Here is a 12,062-nt window from a genome sequence, read left to right on the forward strand (position 1 = left end):
CCGTAGCAGTCTAGCAAGTCGTGATTCAGTTGCTCCGTCCACCCAAAGGTCACGAGATCCCGCCGATCCATCGCATTGAATCCATTTTCATTGGCTCCCCCAAGTCTAGATTGGTCGGCATTGTTGGCCGACCCACAGTTTACTCAGCCCTCTCACCAGAAGTGTAAGGTACTAAATTAAATAAATTAATGATTTAATTTGGAACCTATATATACTTCATACGGCAAGGTGAGCAATCCATCGAGAGAGAAAATGTTTTTAAGCCTTTCAACCCACGTGGCTTAGAATAACATAAGAAAAAATGCAAAACAAAGTACCAAATTCTAACAGATGAAACGGCAGCAAAATAAATTAAACTGCATTTGTTCTTAGGTTTTTTGCTGAAAAATTAAAATATGTTAGTAAAACTTACAATATATATTTTTTTTCTTAAGAATACGATCAATTAAAATATATATATATACATTATCCTAACATTTAAAACGTAAATTGCGTGCATAGGTGCTTCATTCAAAAAGTTTCAGAGTTTAGGAATTTCTTAGAACGATCGACGATTGAATTTCTAAATTAGCTAATTAATTAGACATGCATTAATTTATTACACATGCATTAAATTTTATACTTTGCGCGAAGATTTGACATCCTCCATTGTGCTGTTCTTTCGCTTGTGCAAACACGAAGCAATTTTGCTTTAAATAAGCATCTCATTGCAAAGAATCTATGCTCGTAGCAAGGATCAGATTCTACGAACCAATCAGGGTATACTGAACTGATGTCGCGAATGGCTGTCTTTTCGATCATCTCTTTCACTTTCACCTGATAACGTACTTGCTTAATGATCCTCTCAAATGAAATCAAATTCCCTATTACGATCTCGCGAAATTTCACAGAAGGTTTCTTCAAAAGGGTTACTTTATACGAAGACTTAGTTTCGTATTCGCGGCATTCGATGGAAGTATCATCAACATCTCCTGCGTCTTCTGGAGGCTTCAACAGGACTTGAAAACACTGATCGCAATCCCATTTCTTGGTTGTTGCATGTACTGCATAGCCATGTCAGCATTGACATGGAAATTCTGATTCTGTGAGTTATGATTTCCGTTATCCTTGTTTTCAATACTGTCATCATCATCATCATCCTCACTATATAAATCATTGTTCTCTTCGATGATAGAGTGTTGGATGCTGGACTGAAAGTCAAGGTTTTCAGTTAGAAGAGTATCTTCACTGAATTTTCCTTCTTCAGCGTATGCAATCGCACTGGCTGCTGATATTTCATTTTTATCAAGCTGATTTTGAGCTTGTTCTTGAAGCTCTTCTTTGGTTATCTCTTCATAGCCCACTCTGTCGTCATTATTTTCAGTGATATTAGCTCTCCGAGAAGATGCGATGCTGTGTTTCACTGAAAGATGAATTTTTAACAACAAATCAACTTTCTGCTAAAATAGTTATTTCTTAATAAAATGATGAATCTTCAATCAAAGAAATGAATTTTTAATCAAAAATAGAATAGTTACATTTTCATTAAAAAGTCAATTTTCAACAAAATAAAATAAATGTTTAACCAAATAGATTAATTTTAAATCAAGATCTATTTTTCAATCTGAGATGAATTTTCAACAGAAAAAATATTTTTCATTTAGGAAGATGAATTTCCTGCAAAAAATTAATCTTTTTGGCAGAAAATTAATTTTCCTGAGTTAACAATATTTTCACTTTTTTCTGTTTGAAAATTCATCTCTTAGATTGGAAAATAAGTTTTTTCTATAGAAAATTAATTTTTTCGACTTAAAAGTTAACGATTTCATTTTTGGTCTGAAACAGATCTTTCTTTTAGAGAAATTATATCATCTTGGTTTAAAATTAACCTTTTGAGTTAATAATTATTTTTTTATTAAACATGACTTTTTTCAATTGAAAATTAAAATGATCGAATTTTGGTCAAAAACTTACCTTTTTTAGAGAAATTAAATCTTTTTGGTTAAAAATTCATCTTTTTGGTTGAAATTTTCTTTCAAAATTAAAAAATTTGGTTGAAAATACATGTATTTTGTTAAAATTAATCTTTTTTGCTAAAAAATTAATCTTTCTGTTAAGAAAGTAAACAAAAACAAATGTTCGCTGCATGGACATTGCCGTTTCGCGGGAGAATGACGTGCACGATATAACTCAGCAACCAGAAAAAGCTACACGGTTTAGAAAAATAAAAAAATCATAAGGAATAATTTGCACACAAAAAAGTGAGAAAAAAAACGAGCTCAAAACGAAAAAACAGAATGAAACTTTTTTAACAATTTTTCTACCTGAAATTTTGACTTTTTTCTAGAATTTCACAGTAAAAAGGGTACTTACCTCCACATAAGACCTATAAATTTTAGTAAAATAGTCAGGATTTTCAATCAATTACTTCAATTACTTCCATGTTATTATTTTTTAAATATTATTATTAAAATTGATTTATGTATAACCAACAGTAAAATTTGTCATACAATGGTAAATTTATCCCATTCTTTCTAGATCTAGATTTTATACCTAATTATCTTTATCATCTTTTCAGTGACTTGTTCATTCTTAATTTCTATAACACAATCTTCTAATTTTTTAAGTAATTTAAATAAATTACATATACTAAGAATATGTTCAAATAAAGAAAAGTTACTTTCAGTCCTGGAGAATAAATCAATAATCCATAATAATTAAAAAATTTCAAATTCCCGCTCGAACAAAGCAGAGTTTATTGTGCCGTCTCGTGGCATATGATCAAAATAATCCGTTTAAATGTAGCGGCATTGCCAAATTTATCCGAAAAGTACCGGAAAAAAACGAAGCCACAGAATCGCCGATAGCGCCGCTCTCGTGACATGTGGCCTAACTAGACCCTTGCCGCATCTAGGTAAAATATCTTTGCTATCAGGACGATTGCAGGCGTGGACATGATCTAATAAATACGTGGTCTAGTCACTTGAGGACCCCGTTTCGTTCAAGTCACGCAACCTCCTAATTCCACCATTTTGTTAATATGACCACGCAGCTTAAGTTTAACGCGTTGCACTGTACGACGAACTGTTATAGAAAAATCAGTATGTAGGAAGAAATATATATATATATATATTTAATATAATATCACATAATATAATCTATATAATGTTGAAAGAATGAATTCCAAAAAAAATCTTGGAATGGGTATATTAGAACACAGATAAGGAAATAAATTATATTCGGAGCAGAATGTAGGTTTGTAAATAATACTGATGGACATTTTCTTAAACATATTTTTAAAAACTGTCTTACTGGTGTCGAGATGGTGTCGCGCATGGTGTCGAAACTGTTAACATATTTATTTGTGTTTGTAGTACACTGTTGCGCAATTGAACAAATATATAGCTAAAATCAATTACTTTTTATGGCCGTTATGTGCTAAAATGTACTTTAAATTTGAAAATCGTTGTGACTGCGCTTCGGTAGTTTTCTTTGTCTTTCTGTGCGTCGATTTTTCTCTCTTTCCTGCCTCTATCAACTTTTAAAATGTATTTTTGCACTGACCATTATCAAGTTTTAAAACTGACCATTTTTTTTAGAACTGAGCTTTTGGTAAGAACTGACCGTTAGAATATGCCCTGAGAGATGCGTTAAGTTACTCAATACACAGGGAAAATCTTTGATAAAAAAGTCATTCTCTTCAGCACAAACTGAGTTTTACTTTTGAGGTTAGAATTTTATGGCCTCCGAAAATCGTCTTAAAATCTCTTAAATAATTATCCCTTTTTAAATGGTGAGACAACCCGAGATGTTTTGGTGAATATCATAAGAAATAGCTCGATCATAAAAGTATTTATTTTTAATGGACATAAAAATCTAACTTAAAAATTCGATTTTGAAACCAAATCCTTTCACTTCTATGTGTATTGAAATTTTTGAGTATTTTGTAACAAAAAAAAATCCACTTGCAAAAAATTGTCACTTGCCACCTTCTCCCTTTCCACCCTTCATATAATAATTATATTACGAACGTAACACAAATCGTAAAAAGCATTAATGAGCAAGAATATCGATAATTATAATTAAATATTTATTATACTTAAGGGCATATGACACAGCAAAATACCTATAATGCCGATCTCACTTTATCAGCTCACTGAATGTTTTTTTGAACCTAAGAACTTTTTTTGTAAATAAAATATCGAGCTGAAACTTCGGAAAATGTATTAAAGTACAATAAAGTACGTTTAGGTACTGTATTTTGGTAGGATCTTCGCTGAACATTAGTTTATCTTTTTTCTGAACCTCGAAATTTTTTGTGCTCTAATACATTTTCCAAAGTTGCAGCTCGATATTTTATTTACAAAAAAAGTTCTTAGGTTGAAAAAAACATTCAGTGAACTGAAAAAGTGAGGTCGGTAATATAGGTATTTAGCTGTGTCACATGCCCTTAATATCCTTCGATCACATTTTACTCCAAATGATGGATAAGTATTTTTAAATAAATAAAACATAATAATAATTATTTTTTATATCGTAGACACTGCATTATATAATTTTATTTATTCCCAACTTTCCCACATGAAGCACATAACCTAAAATTATAATTAATACGTATTTTACTGCATCGATATTCAACATTATTATAATACATTTTAATAGGATTCAAATATTTCTACACCTTAAAACAAAAAGAAATTTTTATTCTTACATTTTACATTTTAAAATCCCTTACAATTGCCGCCTTACTTATCCAAGATCGAGAAATTAAGCGGTGGGTCCTGATTATTTCAGTTTTTTTACTTGCGCGTGGCTAAACCATGTATTTATTAGATCATGGGCATGGAGATCCAAAACTTTTTCACACAAAGTGATTCGAATCACGATTGGCCAGTCTGTTACGATATCATAATACGCGCGTCAATGCCGCGAAATTTCAAAGTTCAGCAGAATCTTTAACAAGATATCACATTGATAAAGAAATATTCAAAATCTAACATGTACGACCTAATGAAAGGTGCCCAGTTTATATATTTTATTTTAGAAGTTTTGAGCGTTTTTAAGAGCTAGGGTAGAAATTGGCGATTTTGGGTTTTTATGTGGGGGTTATATGGTAAAATGCGCTCTGCGTAAGTGCCGAGGTTATTCCGGAGGTCACCCTACACAATTTTACAATACAGTGATTTCGTCTTTCTCGACATGCCCTATTCATGAGCTTAACAGTTTTGAAATACAAGAATCGTCTGTGTTTGAAACAGGCGATGGTCCTGGTTACTCCGCGTTGATCCAGCCTAATCTAGTTAAACGGATCTCTTCCCATCGCATGAAATTGAACGGAGTTGTACGATCGTTTTGAAAACGATCGAATGCAATAATCTCTTTTTATCTTATGGGTCAGAAAGAGAAGGTAACTGTATATAATCGAGAAGTCAGGAGTTTTTCATTACCGAACATTGGATCTCACTTTCCAATACATAAGATAGAAAGAGATAGTTGCAGGCGATCATTTTTAAAGTGGTCTAATATCTCCGACTAATCTCATCCGATAGGAAGAGAGATCCGATCAACTGGGTTAGAGGACATCGGGATCCCACTTCTGATACGTATCGGCCGAAAGACTATCGATTGTAACCCCAACGGACCGAGTGAACTGAAAGGTTACTCTGCAGCGTATCCTAATAGTCAAGGGTACGCCACTCAATGGATTTTCGAGGGGTCACTAAATCTCGGACCAGCGCGCTCTCGTGGAGTCCCTGGAAACTAAGCGTGAAGTGAACCTACTGATAGAGCATTCTCATTAAGCCATACAAATTTAAAGGGCCGAACCTCCACTCCGGGGGTATACGTGTAAGGGAAAATGCATTGACAATATAGGGATGACATATTTCGGAGACGTTTTTAAAATAAAAGAAGAAAAATGATGAAATATTGTTTGATAGTAGGGTGTAAGAAACACATTGCTGTGCACCCAGGTACAAGATTTTTTCGGATTCCAGTAGGCATAACTGAGGAAAATCAAAAGTTTATCGGAAAATCTCGTGCAGGCCTAGTGATCTGTCAACAAGTAAACTTATTATATTGTCAAAGAGAAGAAGGGAAATGTGGATAAGTGTTTTGCGTCGTGGGTCTTTAAGTGCAAGTCAATTAAAAAATGCCCGGATATGCAAGGAACATTTTATGAGTGATAAGTAAGAAATGTATGCATTTAGAGCGTGAGGTTATGCTTATATTTATTGCAATCGTTTGTAATTTGTTTGTATCATATAGGCATTCCAGCTGACTTGGCGAATAAGAATCATCCTGATTGGGTGCCTTGTAAAAATTAATTGATGAAAAAGGAGCCGCTCTAAAAAGAAAAAGTTCACTGCCCCGCTACCACCTATCTGCTAAAAGGGTTATTTGTCATCATAGGGGAATATAAATTTCGCTTAAAAATCCTTTTAATTAATTCAAGATTCATGATTTTATTTAAAAATTCATTTATTTGGTCAAAAATACAAGTATTTTATTTGAAAATCTCTTTTTTTGTGTGAAAATTTGATATCTAACTGTACACATAACTTTTTCACTTTCGGGTTAAAGTGTGTCCCTTTTTGGATAAAAATTCGTATATTTTGTTGTAAAAGTTGTCTTTTTTGATAGAAAATTAATCATGTTAGCCAGGGAAAATAAAAAATGTATTAGCATATGGTAGAGATTCTTTAAATTGGTATTTTTTGCCTTTTTGTATCAAGAAAAATCTTAAATTCTTGTACACCCTACCGAAAAGAATCATTGAATATATACTAAAAATTCTTTAGGTCAAAGAAATTCAGAAAAATTCTCCGCAGGCACTCAGGTAGATATTTTTAAAGGTCCAGGAAGCCCGTTTAAATGGTCTGAAGGCTTTAAAATATCCTTTCCGAAATTGAAATAAGAATACAATCATAAATAACAAGCAGAGAGGCTATCTCAATAGAATAGCCGACACTCAAGGGTCCTTTCCTAAGCTTTCGGATTAAAATTTAGAAGTAGATTGTTTTTAATTTCATAGTTAACAACCTAAAACATAATAATTCGGAATCTACGGGTTTCGATGACTTCAGATATCTAACTTTTTTTTAATGCTTAAAATTGGAATTAATAGAACGTTTTTCGTAAATGGAATGAGACACGCCAAAAAAGACAACATTTTTTAATTCAACTAGAAAATTGTATATCAGTATTTAAGTTATAATTATAAATAAGTATAATGAGAAAATTCATCAATTAAAAAAAAGTGTTAATAATTTGAAGAGAGATTTAAAAAGGGAGAGCGGATTAGCCACGACGAACTACTGTAAATAACTCTGCCTGCCCGGTACGTGACGAATACAAAAGGAACATTACATTAACGTCGCACCACTCTTAAAAGGACCACTAAAAGGATCTTGAAAAGGGCCCAAAACTTTGAGACGTAAACTTTTATTTGTCATAGGAGAATATAAATTTTGCTTTAAAATCCCTTCAATTAATTTAAGATTCATAATTGTATTTAAAAATTCATTTCCTTCTTCAAAAATACAAGTATTTTATTTGAAAAATCTTTTTTTTTTGTGAAAATTTAATATCTAACTGTACACATAACTTTTTCCCGTTGGGTTCAAAGTGAATCCCTTTTCGGATATAGGTTTATGTAAAAATACTACTTATTTACATTAAACTGGGAAAGAAGAATGCAATGTTAAAACTTTATAATAATATCACTTGAGTTTTATGATCCTGCGAGCAGATCGCTCTTGTAATAGACTGCTCCTAACCTCAAAATCTCAATAAACTGTTAGAACTCATAGAAAATAATAAGTAATAACGAGAATATTAAGTGAAAACTAAAAATACTATATTGTTACACTATAACCTCACTCAGAAGCAGAAAAATATCATTGAACTGCGTGAACTTCACTTTCGTCACAAAATCAGCTTCATAAAATTTATAAGCTTCCAAACTTTTATATGCTTTTACTTTTTTTACGAAGTAAAAACTGTAAGGTTGAATAAAACATGCACTATTGTCACCGAGAGTCACAAGTGAGAATGCTGTATTCCTGCTACCAAAAGTTTCATAACCCTATTTGTCTTTAGAGTTCTGAGTTGGTTATATTGCTTAGAGAACGGTAATGCGAATAAGAATATTATCGAGAATATAACCGAGGAATAAATTCTGTGAGATTTTATTAGTATTTTAGAATTTATTTTCATTGATAGAAAATTGCATTTTCTGTCAATGCATGTTTTTAGCTGTTACAAACAAAATGTATTATCATAAAATATGTATTTAAAATCTCATCTTATCTACAATTAAATTTTTAACATAATAGTTGAATATTCAACCGAAATAGACAAATTCCCAAAGAAAAAGTGTTATAGCTTATATTTTAATCAAAAAAGAATGAAACTAATACAACAAAAGAAAAGAATTTTTAATCCAAAAAGACGAATATCCAAAAAATAAAGATTATTCACTCAAAAAATAAATAAAAGTTTACCTAAATTAGTGAACCTTCAAGCCAGAAATAAAATATAACTTTTCAACTGAAAATTAATTTTCCACGAAACTGATGCATGTTTACCCAAAAAAATGAAATATGAAACTAAAAAATTATATTTTCACCAAAGAAGGCGAATTTTGAACTAAAAAATATCAATCTTAAAAAAATTCAAAGGTACATTTTCTGTTATAAAAACATTAATTTTCAACAAAATAATTAAAATTGTAACCACAGAGATGAATTTTCAACTAAAAATATACATCTTTAACAAAAAAGTAATTTCTTAACAAAGTGATTCAACCACATCTTGCAAACAAAATAGGTGAATACTCAAGCGAAGAATCATTTTAATCAAAAATTCGCATTTTTATTTTTAAAAAAGAATGAAATTTCTTCTAGAAGCAGATGAAGTTTTAAATCAAAAAGATACACTTTCAACAAAAAAAGTAGAATTTTCTTTTTCGAAAGATTTTATTTGAATTTTCACGATCAAAATATGAATTTTCAAACAAGAAATAAGTTTCTACGAAAAAAATTGAATTTTAAATCCAAAAAGACGAATTTTTAACCAACAAGGATGAATTTTTAACAAAGTTGTTGAATTCTCTCCCAAATAGTTCCATTTTTATCTCAAAAAAATTAAATCTGGCACTATAACAGATGAATTTGTAATAAAAAATGGCAAATTTCTTTTTCAAGTGGATTTTCATTCAGAAAAGGTTTAAGTTCACTTTTCAACACCAAAATATAAATTTCAAACAAAAAGTAAATTTTTTACGAAATAGTCAAACAAGGAAGTGTATGATAGTTTAATTTGCAACCAAACAGTTTCATTTTTATCTAAAAAGATGATATTTGACTTAAAACAAATAGATTTTTAATTAAATAAAAACAAAAATAACATTTTTAAAATAGTTTAATTTTTATCTAGAAAATACTTCAGTTATTTTTTCAACACCGAATAATACATTTAAACAGTAGAATTTTCAACAAAAAATTATGACTTTTAATAAAATTGATGAACTTTTATCCAAAGAAGTTTTTAGCTTACTTTCTATCACGAAAATAAGAATAGTAAAAAATTTGCAACCTAATTAGATATCTTTCGAAGCAAATTATTAAATTTTCAATTAATTAATAAAATTGATAAGTAAAAGGTTAATCTTCAGAAGAAAGTTCCGAATTTTGAAAAGGCTGAATCAGAAATGATACAATTTCAACTCCTTCCTAATAAAACTGTCCGTTTAAAAAAAATTGTGATCTAAAAGTTTTCAATTTGGAACGTTTTTAATTAGAAATAATACAGTTTTAATTTCTTTGAATTTTAAATCATGAAATTTCAAAAAATTATCTTCGGAAAATATTTCATTTTTAACGTTTTAAACTTAATCTATTTTCGAAATTTTCGTATAATCTTAAATCCTTGAAATTTGCGATTCTTATATTTAAAATAAAAGTTTTTCATTTTATAAGCTTTGCATTAGAAATGATACAACTTCAAATCTTTTCCAATGAAGTTATCAAATTTTTAAAATTTCATCTAAAGGTGTACAACTTGAAACACTTTTAATTAAAAATAATATCATTTGGCAAACTTGTATTTTAACGCTTTTCCGTGAGAAGATTATTTAATGCTAGTATTTAATAAGTAATGTGAGGCAAATGAATTTTGCGGTTAGACTTTCAACCGAACAGTGTTAATTAATTAATAAACTACTATTTTGCATGTTTTCAATTACTGAATATGCTGACGCTAGAAAATAATTTATATTCAGTCTTCAAAGATTATTTTTAAACCGTTGACATAAAGTGAACAATAAAAATGTTTTTAAAAATCATAAATTCTTAAATTCTTTTATACTCAATCGTTCAAAGATTATCTTTGGACCGTTGACATAACGTGAACAATAAAAATGTTGTTAAAAATCATAAATTCCTAAATTCTCTTATATTCAATCATTCAAAGATTATCTTTGAACCGTTGACATAACGTGAACAATAAAAATGCAGTTAAAATTCATAAATTCTTAAATTCTTTTAAATTCTGGCATATTCTCGGTTATATAACCTGAACTTAAGTTCTCAGGAATTTAAGAACTCTATTTGTCTTCTCAGGGTGGCGTTAGGGATCCTGTAGCGAGGGACGCCCCAAAGGCTATGTGGAGGGGGAGTTGGAACGGAAGTTGGAGCCAGCGGTAGAAGGCGCGATATATTTAAACGGCAACAAACACGACAAACACTAAGCATATAGAAGGTACCGAAGCGTGAAGGTAAGGCTCTATAAAGGAGAGTACTATGGTCCGCCATGTTTATTCCATCAGCTAGGCAAATAGGTAAACGTCTCATAGGGCAAAACAGCAATTCGTTCTTGAATTTTATTACGTAATCGTATGAATGTACGATTTTTTATACTTGGAAGAAAGTAATGCTTGTAATAAAAATCAGTTTTCACTATGTGTAGAAAGGGGACAAAGTGTGAAACGCTTTTTACGCAGACAATTCGCATAAGTATTTGACAGTTTCGAGTGCACTTAAAGCAACAATGAAAAGGTAATTACTATAGGGTGGTTCTTATTTATACTTGGTGGATTTTTTTCCAATTTTTCTGCTTTCACCTCCCATTTTTGTTCAAATATCCCAAAAAATTTCAAATTTTAACAAAATCAGTTAATATTTAAGGGTGGCATAAATACCATAAAATTTCCCATTGATTTAACACGTTCTCATTGATTTAACACAAATGTTATTATTTTTAATTACTAATTCGTTTATCATGAAAACACCTAAATGTTTAAATTAATTTAATTTGTTTAAACAGTTTTTTGTCTACATTATTTAATTTTTGCTATTATTCGAAAGATTGAAATATTTTCATGTTCTAATTAGCTTTTTAAGAATATTCTTAAATGTTTGAATAAACTAAAATTGTTAACAAAAAATTTCATACTGATTTGATGTATTTTTTATTAGTAGAGAAGACAAAATGCTTTATTACCTTATTCTAACTTCACTCTTTTGACGAAAATTTGACAAAAAATAAAAATTAATTTTTCTTTAGAGGATCTACATATATGTACTACCTACCTACATACATGGCAAAGATTAAACACCAAAGAGTAGGAGTTAAAACGTGTACACTATGTCGCGAAATTGTTTTCAAGAATAACCATCAGTATTTACCGTTTTGTTTAGGCATTAAGTATACTCGAGAACCCATTTCCTAATGAGTTTCATTTTTCCAATATAATTTTAAAATAAGAGATAAAATAAGCAGCCCCGAATTGAGAATTTCAAAAATTGTCAAGTGTTTGCAGAAAAGTCATTTCATCAGTCGTAGTGTTTTTTTATTCTTATCCGGTATTGATGTCCTGTGTCGCGAAATCAAAGAAAATATATTGCTGTAAGTGAAATAAATAAGTTTTTATGCTCTTGTACGCTGTAAATATTTTTTTTAAGGTGAAATTTCAAATTCGTATAGGAATCGTCAACTTTGTGCAAAATTAATTGAATACAATAGATAATGTGCGGAAATATTTTTACAGTACTCGAATGACTAAACTAGAGAAATATATATGT

This window comes from Belonocnema kinseyi, chromosome 9 (assembly GCF_010883055.1).
Source record: "Belonocnema kinseyi isolate 2016_QV_RU_SX_M_011 chromosome 9, B_treatae_v1, whole genome shotgun sequence".
In the NCBI taxonomy this organism is placed as follows: Eukaryota; Metazoa; Arthropoda; class Insecta; order Hymenoptera; family Cynipidae; genus Belonocnema; species Belonocnema kinseyi.